This window comes from Thermobia domestica, chromosome 17 (genome assembly GCF_964235325.1).
Source record: "Thermobia domestica chromosome 17, izTheDome1.hap1.1, whole genome shotgun sequence".
NCBI lineage: Eukaryota > Metazoa > Arthropoda > Insecta > Zygentoma > Lepismatidae > Thermobia > Thermobia domestica.
In genome coordinates, this window is record NC_137470.1 from 84,192,442 (window position 1) to 84,202,578 (window position 10,137).

A 10,137-nucleotide genomic window follows, 5' to 3' on the forward strand; every position below is an offset into this window, starting at 1 on the left:
CGCACGATTAATGTTCCACTAAAGACTGCCATATCGCACACTCTTATTAAGACATTGAACGCCATACGCGTGCTTAGCACGAGCACGGTATTTTGGCTAAGCAGGCCATGCACTTGCTATGGTCGCGCAAGCAAATGTTATTATATAGGATTCCTTTTTGCATGCCAGAGACGTGCAAGATGATTTTGCAGAATCTGTAGGGATACCTATGTATGCTGTTACACCTACTAGATAATGTAACGTCTGTTCTGATGTAGGAAAGGTTTATGATGGCAAACGGAGGCGAAAGAACACAACGTGAATGTGTCCTGATTATCATGTGGGTCTATGCATGCCAGAATGTTTCCGTGTTTATCATACCACGGCTAGGTACACTTAAGAACTCAAAGTACGGACTTTTTTCCTATTTCGAAAATCATATCCAAGATAAACAATTATAGCTTTACTTATATCGCATATATGCTTGTAATGTTTGTTTGTGAATGTAGAGGAAACACTGACCTTACATGTGGTGTAGTAAACACACATAATAACCTATAGAATATTTTTTAAATAACTGAAAAACACCATAAATGGCTGTTTTTCTGAGTACTTTTTAAAAACAAACACGCCGGTTTAAAGTGTTAACCTTATTGGAGGGTTTGAATTTCTCAAACCTCTAAACGTTTTCTCAACGGTGAGTAAAGTTCTGGTAAGTTTCATTCTGTAGCAGATTAGTGCACCTACTGTATTAGCTTTTTGACACCTTTCATATCTCAGACGGAATTATCAATAAGAAGAATTGCTGTAATCTTACTTATTAAATTCTACACTACCTCATCTCGCTGACGTGAATAGAACTTGCGTGTGCTCCCACCTCAAGAGCAGAAAGTTACTCCACAAAATGTAAATGATTAATCGCCAGGATTTGAGGCTTACGAAGTGTATTATTCATCTCTAACACTTAACCAGAGTGTCATTTGGCCTGGTATGTATGCGAGCATATCCATGGCCGTTGACCAGAGCCATCCTAGATCACCAAATAAATTCCTTTACAAGAATAGAAGCACCAAATCGTCTGTAGATTTCTGCTTAGGTGTTCGCTGCATAAAGCCGAATACCATGGGAAACTGCCTAGAGTACATTCCTTCGTAGAGCCGTTAACATTGGTAAGAAGACTTTCGAAATACACAGATATGTGCTTAGATCTATACTTCAGAGTGTATTCATAAAACATACTAATTCTAAGATACCGAAACGTTTAGATAACATTTTACTAAGAGGAGATGTCGAGATACGTGTCGTTGTCTTATCAAACCGAATGCAAGCAGTTAGCATGCACTACAACCAACCAGACATAGTAATATTCGATAAGAAACGTAGTGAGATTAAGTTTTTTCAAATGCAACTCAAACGTTGAATTATATCATTCATATGGCAGAAGAAATGTTTTATCTACAAGGCTGCCGAATATGGCTTTCTGCAAAAATAATGGTAATACTAAATGTAGATATAAGGTTGCATTTAGATAAAAAGATGATATCAGTAGATGTCGAGATCCAGCATGATACTTGCATTAGAGCGAGTGGAATCAGTTTGCATGCAGTAGAACCGACGAGAGAGGGTGGGTTCAAATGGAAAAAGTGCTTCAGCACATATTGTCCTTAGAACTTGCAAATTCGAAATATTCGAGTTTAAAACCAGTGACGTGCAAAACAAGTAGTCTTTAGCTGAGAAAGACTGAATATCACGGTGAGCTCATAAAGTATAGTAAAGAGAAAGCGCGTTATAATGATGGACAAGTTGATGGGTCACTTACTATAATGCAGGCAACCCCGAGCTTGTCAAGCTTTTTGTTATAGGCATCTGCACCACCAGAAATCACCTTAAAATGAGAACATTAACAGAGATGTCACGTGACTTCATTATAATAGTATTCTACAAAGACTGAAAAAAATATAATAAGAGATTAAATTGATCTCTGAGTGATCCCGTAATTAAAGTAATAATTTAGAAGATGGCGGGGATTTTCGATATTGAATTAGTGGTTTAGGGTGTAACACGCGTGCCAATAATTCAGGGTTCCATTTCAAGGTGTCCGCAAGGGCTTAAGGGCTTATGGCGGCTTATGTCTATCTAAAAATGGTGTGAAATTTAGAAATCAGCATTGGACGTCGTCGTGTATTCTTTAATTTCTATTAAGTTAGAGCTAGTAAAGATATTCTACAATAACCGGACGCCGCAGTATCTTGCGTTGTGTACCTAGGTCTTGTCAAAAACTGCTTGTCAAAAACCATAATAGGAAATCTCAAAATTAAGTCTTGTGGTGTACCTAGGTGTTAAAAACAAAACAGTAGTGCTTTTATAGCTACTTAACACAAAATACATGGCGTACCATTTTAAAAACCGTGAATTTACTTGTTCTTTTAATAAGAAGAGGGTATCACATTCATAGAGCTTTGGGAACGTACAGCGGTTTGTTTTAGGTGGGCCCTTGGGATTGAAAAATGTTGTGATACCAAATTTAAAAAACATAAGTATTAATTTACCAATGATATTCAAGCAATTGCTATACTTCCCGTTTATAAGCAACTATAACACTATTTCAGAGTGGTTCCTGTCGAAGAAATCTACTTAAAACCCATAACGCGCTCACCTTTTCTTGATCGTTTAATCCAAAAAGTTGTGTTCTTACGTATATATTATTTAAAGAATGTCTCCTGTGTGTTAACACTCGAGACTATCAAATATGCATTTAATTTGCGTCCGTGCTGCTCACTAGTGCTTACATACAGAGATGTGTAGTATTTACTAGGTTCCGGTCTATCATTAATAATATGGAACCTATTATATTCTAACTCCATTATATTCAAAACTCCGAAGTAGTTTTACTTTGTTTCTGAGACCGGTGATCTGATCCATGAGACAAATAAAGAATCATTTTAGGTTCTTTTATGATCTTCCATTGGTTAGTTAGAAAATATTTACGGTATAGTCAGTTCTATGTCGCTACCAACTTAGTAACACTGTTCATCAGAAAGCAACCAAACTGAGGGCTAATCATATAAGCTACTGTATGCTTTAATTAGTAACTAAGTGCCACACATTTCATAGAGCAGAAAAACTCATTTTTCTCAGATGTCTATTGATGAAAATACTCCATATCCAAGTTAATGAATGAAAAAGTAATCTGATATCACGGTAGCATTGTCTAGATAAAAATATCGTATCACTTTCCCTCCAATGTTTTTGGTGTGTCAATGCTGTCTTCCTCGGAAGATTCAAACCTTCACTCGCATCTCGCGTCTGGATTTCCTATTCTCAATCAACCTTTGGATAGCTATTCATTTTGACAAACCTTCGCCACAAAGATTTTGTAACGGTAAAATACATAACTCTCCTTTTGTTGTAAGCAGTGTAGTCCCTCAGTATTTCTTCAATATTTCAATTTCAAGTACTAATAGTATATATTCTACTCTTTGCATACGGTAAATAAGTGCATGAAAAGTGAATAAAGCACATGCGTTATTACATTACATCAGCCATTGTACTGGAAAGGTGTTCAAATCATACCATAGCTGAAGAAATTTCTGAACGGTCCTAAGTTGTACCGCCTTAGGAGGTTTGCACTTAAGTATTTTCTAGGCACGATTGGATACATTATGTCAGGAAATGGTATCGAAGGACTTTCATGTATCCTGTACACTATGACAACTTTAGTAAAAATGCTGAATGGCCATGCCTGCTCAAGATCATTGGGAACTCACTTCTAGACTTTGCTCGGGGACCTCTACATTTGGTTATGAAGACATTTATAACCGTCGGAAGAGGCTGATAAAAAATGTATATCGCGGTGAGCTCATTAGGTATAGTAAAGAGAAAGCGCGTTAAAATGTTGGACAAGTAGATGGGTCATTTGCAATACGATACGCATCCCCGAGCTTGTGAACCTTTTTGTAATGTGCATCCAACACGACAGAAATCGAATTAAACATTAGCAGAGATTTCACTTTAATTTTTTGTAATAGTATTCTACAATGTCTGAAAAGACATATTAATAAGAGATTAAATCGATCTCTAAGTGATGCGGTAATTAAAGAAATAATTTTGAGGATGGAAAGAAATTTTGGATTTTTAATTAATGATTTAGAGTGCAAAAGGCGTGCCAATAATTTGAGGTTTCTATTTCGAAGTGTGCGGTAAGGCTAAATGGTTTATGCCGGCTTATGTCCTTCCTACATGCTGGGAAATTTATAAGTCAGCAGCGGACATCGGAATCTATTCCTTAAATAATATTGACTTACAGCAAGTAAAGGAATTCAAAATTAAATACGATGCCGTAGGATCTTTTGTTGTGTACCTAGGTCTCAAAAACGAGGCAGTAGTGCTTTTAAAACTCCTTAACTGACATTATACAATGGCGTACCATTTAATCAACCGTGGATTAACTTCTCCCTTTAATAAGACGAGGGTATTACAGACGTATAGCCTTGGGAATTAACCGCGGTTTGTTTTAGGTGGGCCCTTGAGATTGAACATTTTGTGATACCAAATGTAAAAAGTTAAGTATTAATTTATCAATGATAATCAAGCAATTGGTATACTTCCCGTTTATATGCAACTACATTACTATTTAAGAGTGCTTCCTGCTGAAGAAATCTACTTAAGACTCATAACGGAATCACCTTTTTCTTAATTGTTAGCCTGATAGAAACCTTTTAATCCAAAGAATTGTGTTCTTACGGATTATATATAATTTAAAGAAAGAATCATTAGCGTCATTAGCGTCCTTGCTGCTCACTAAAACTTACATATAGAGTTGTGTAGGATTCACTAGGTTCCGGTCTTTCATTAATAATATTTTCCCGTTTGTATACTGTAAAACTTACTATGAAACCAATTATATTCTAACCTCCAAATCAGCTTAACTTTGGACCTGAGAGCGGTGATCTGATCGATGAGACAAGTAAAGAAAAGATTTTAAGTTCTTTTGAGATTTTTTCCTACACGGTTATGTGGAAAATATATACGGTATAATCAATACTCAGTCCTCAGTCACCTCAAAGCAACCAAACTGTAGGTTAATCAAATAAGCTCACTGTATGCTTTGATTAATAATTTAGTGCCACACATTTCATAAAGCAAAATAGTCATTTATTTCAGAATTCTCTTCATGAAAATTCTCCATATCCAAGTTTTCGAATGATATTAAAGTAGCATTGTATTCATAAGAATATCGTATCACATTTATTTGTTCTGACATCCTGTTTCCCTCTACTACTATAAACTCATGTTATTGGTGTGTTAATGCTGTCTTACTCCGAACATATAATCAAGTCTTCGCACTAGCGTCTTGCGTCTTGATTTCCTTATCTCAAACAACCTAGGATAGCTATTCATCTTGTGAAAGTTTCGCCAAAACGATTGTGTAATGGTGAGTTACACACCTATCCTTTTGATATAAGCAGTGTAGTCCGTCTGGATTTCTTCAGTATTTTAATATCAAATACTAATACTCTACTCTTTTTTACCATTTTACGTCATATCAGCCATTTTACTCCAACGGTGTTAAAATCGTAACTGGAGCTGAAGAAATTTCTGAACGGTCCAAAGATGTATCGCCTTTAGGAGGTTTCCAATTAATTTCTATTCACGATTGGATATATTATGTCAGGAAATAGTATAGGAGAACTTTGGTGTATCCTGTACACTATGTAAACTTTAGTGAAAATGCTAAATGGCCATGCTTACTCAAGATCATTGAGAACTCATTTCTAGACTGCTCGGGGACCTCTACGTGTGGTTATTAAGACATTTACAACCGTCGGAGGAGATGACAAAAACTAAGATCTGCGATCTGGATGACGAAATCAATATGACACATTTACAAGAAAATGAAACTGCATGACTGAAAAAATATTAGAAAACCTCGAAATTAAGTACGTTTATAAATTATGTTAAGCGCTATATTCTCCTTATATTTTATGGATATAAAATACAATTAGACACGAAAAGTGCCAAAAGACAAGAAGGTCTTTTGGGAAATATTTGCAACGATTGAATTTAAATCTACCATTGAGGCCACGACAATTCAATCACACTTCTTGTGAAATATGGAGATCAAAACAAGACGGCTTCAAGTGGTGCAGTTTTCGAAGGAGTAAGGTAGCTGTATATAAAGAAAAATAATGGAAGAAACTACCAACTGGAAATCTGTAGCTGTTGATGGGTTTTATTCGGATCTTTTAAGAATCTTACTAGAAGACTTCATGAGCAGTTTTTGATCTGAAAGGAAATGCTACGAAATTATTAAATTTAGAGAAACTGAAGCGTCATTAAAAGATTGCTTTCAGTTTTTTCAGGATGCAACAGGCTATGTCACGTCCGCAGCTATAATCAGCAGTGAAGAGATCCTTCAAAAAAAGAAGAGATGTGAAAGTTAGTCAGAGTCTTCTACCAAACGATACTCAATCTTGACAAAATGGTCATGTTACACATTTTTTATTAGCCTGTATAGAGAAGGAAACATGTCCTCTCTGGTATAAGCCATATCAGGTATAACAAGGAAGTAGTTACAAAGCTTCAATATGGCCACTTTTCCCCCTACTAACACGGCATTCATTTCGGAAGTCTCTCCAACTCCAGGAGCGAAATGGTCTAAGCATGAACCCAATCGGATGATGTTGGTGTGTGAAAGATAATATGCGAATTCCAGGACCCACACAGCTACCATCAGCTCCAGATGGCTAATGTTATTAACCTTTAAATAACAAGTGACTGCAAGATGTGAACGATCCACAAGTTAGTATAAAGGAGCAGATATGAAATATTGAAGGTTTTCTGCATTTTGCCAAGGGACTTCATGTACAAATGCCAGATCGGAGGACAATCTTATATAGATAATGGCGAACAAAGCTGTTGAAAACCAATATGTCATTGAAAATTACTTAGTTGTTGATCCAATCAGTTATGATTATTACTTTGAAATAACGTCCCCGTTTTATAGACCTAACAAAATGGACATGTAGACGATCTTGATGTAAATTTAAAAGGTAAAAAAACAAGCTATAAAACATTAAGGTGGTTTATTTTTTAGTTTACATATTTTTAAAATCTTTAACACGAGCGGCTTTGGTACCCGAAGACAAAACCAAATTGTAGCAGGACACACATAAGTTAACGAGCAAAAACTTCAGGAGTGAAATGGTCTAAGCATGAACCTAATCGAACGAGGTTAGTGAGTGAAAGAGGATATGCGTATACCAAGACACACACAGCTACCATCAGCTCCAGCCGGATAAGCTTAGTTACCTGTAGACAAAAAGTGACTAAAAGATAGGTTTGTTAACGAGCCGATATGAAGAATTCAGTGTTTTGTGTATTCTGCTAAGAGAGTTCATGTAGAAATTTCAGAATGGAAGACAATCTGATATAGATGATTAGGAACAACAGCTGTAGAAAATCAACATGTCATTGACATCGGCATAATTCTTGCTCCAATCAGTTATGATTATTATTTTGTGAAAACGTCACCGCCTTATAGACCCAACAAAATGGACATGAAGACGATCTTGATGTAACTTTAAATGAAGGTATAAAAACAAGTTATAAAACAAGGTGGTTTATTCTTGTTTAAATTTTTTTGGAATTCTTTAACACCAGCTGCATATATGCCGGCTTATATACTTACTCACTTTCCACATCTTGGAGGAGAAGCCCTGAATCTTTTCTCTTAGTAACAGTGTTGATACTTGCTCGTCTTGATGATTAAACTTGCGTCAATAAAAAATTTCGAGGGTCTTTTGCATCCTTGACTCACTTCATCAAGATTCTATATTGATAACGCTACGTATCTATGCCAATAATCTTCAGGCTATAGAAACTTTCTGATCCGCACGGGTCATCTTGCACTACAGACTGCCATATCTCAAACTCTTTTAATCTTATTGGAGGATTTGAATACTCGATCTGCTAAACATTTAATCACCGGGGAGTAAAGTTCTGGAGAGCTTTCCCTCTGTAGCAGATTAGAGCACCGACTGTATTAGCATTTGGCACCTTTCATATCTGAGACGGAATACGATCAATACGATCAACAAGAAGAATCCCAATATTTAGACGGTTACATTTTCCAAACCGTTAACTTTTGCTGCAGTATATAGACAAGGTCATAATCGTATTGCAATTCATCGAAAGGGAGTAGATTCAACTGGGGACTGCAACCTTCATTTTAACGCAATTAGATTAATGCTTCCGCTTTCTCACGCAGCTGGTCATCTTGTATCAGATATACAAGAAATTAAAAACTCAAGGAAAATTCACAATTCGTAGGAAAAGAGGCCTTCTTCAGAGAAGTTCCAAGAGATATGATTATCGAACAGTGCTTAATTTAGGGCACGAAATTTTCTCGGGGATTAACTCAACGTCAGACACAACGTTAGCTGGATTAATCTTTCATTCCCAATTACTGTTACGATAACAGAAGTTCTACAGGACTTTTGTGCTCATCAGTTTGTCAGTTCATCATTTTATTAGTTCATCGGCCGGAGTTGTCTCACAGGCCAAGAGAAGCGACCCTGGGTCTACAATTTAATCACGTTCCTAATCACCTAAAAGACTCCTATTAGAGTTTCAAGCCAATAACTTGCATGTGAATCCTTTACAAGCATACGACCACAGGTGTAATATAACTGTTACGGAATATTGTTGAGCTTCGTGAACTTCTGTCTCAAAAGCAGCTTGGTAATATCGCAAAGGATCAAGGTGCTGAGAAGTATCCATTGTTTGACTTATAGCTAGAATAGCTAGGGAAATAAGTATAAACAAAATGGGATCGACGTGTTGTAGAGGTTTCATTCTTACCCCCCTCTTGGATGAAAGTGTATATGAGTTCTTTGCATGTAACACAAATCGAAACGTTGTTCTTTATTAAGAGAGTTAAATTTTGCTTCTTTTTAGGAGATTCAAAAACTAAACGGTAGTTATAAATATAGAATATCTGGAAGTGAGTCAAGTTTGGAAAAGACGCCTCGATATTTTTTATAAACTCCAGTTTTACTTTCTGGCTAATAGAAAAATTAACGCAGTATCTTTCACTTTCCTTGGGCAGCGGGACGAACAAGTTATCGGACACTATTCCCAAGAAGGGAATTTCAGTGCTTCTGTAGCAAGATATTGGAAGTGAGCCTAGGTAGTTATTTATCTTTCAGGTGACTTAACTGAAAAACTTTCAATGTTACCTAAGTAAAAAAAAAAAAATCTGTGAATTGATTACTTTCTTGCTGTCTCTGTTATAGACCTGTTCTACCAGACCTCTGTAACATCTCTGTATCGCGAATCAGTGATTTACACCGCTAGCTTTAGTAATTCATCGGTCGGACTTCTTTCACAGGCCAAGTGAAGCGTGTATGGTTCTACAAGGTAATCACGTACCTAATTACCTAAAAATCTACTATTCGATTTTCCAGCCAATTTGCATCCTTTACATTTGAATCCTTTACAAGCTTACGACTATAAGTCTAGTATAACTGTTACAGAAAATTGTTAAGCTTCGCGTGCTTCTGTCTGAAAAGTAAGTCGGTACAGTCGCAATGGAACAAGGTGGTGAGCAGTAAGCATTGATTATACTTATGTCGTATTAAACCTAGGCAAATATGTTGAAACCAAATGCGCTCGTCGTGTAGTAGAGCTTTCTTTCTTACGACATCATCTTGGATAAAAATGTACATGGAGTCTTTGAATATATGGAATATCCATACTTCGTTCTTTATTAAAAGTGTTAAACTTTACTTTCCTTCAGGAGGGTCGTAAATTAAACGGCAGTTACATAATCATAAGTGTCCTGGCAGGTGGCAGAATCCTTGGAGTGAATCATCTGCTGTTGAACATCTTAATATATAAACTAGCAAACAATAGACAATTGTTATAAATGTACAATTGAATGATACTGTAGTACGCGAATGTGATATCTAAATGAATTGGTTTCTGGTCGTTACCTAAAATGTGTCCTGCTACGGTTTCGTTTTCTCTTCGGGTTCCAAAGCAGCTCGTGTTAAAAGATTCCAAAACATGTAAACAGAACAATAAACCACCTTCATGTTTTATACCTTGTCTTTACACCTTCACTTAAAGTTACATAAAGATCGTCTTTATGTCCAT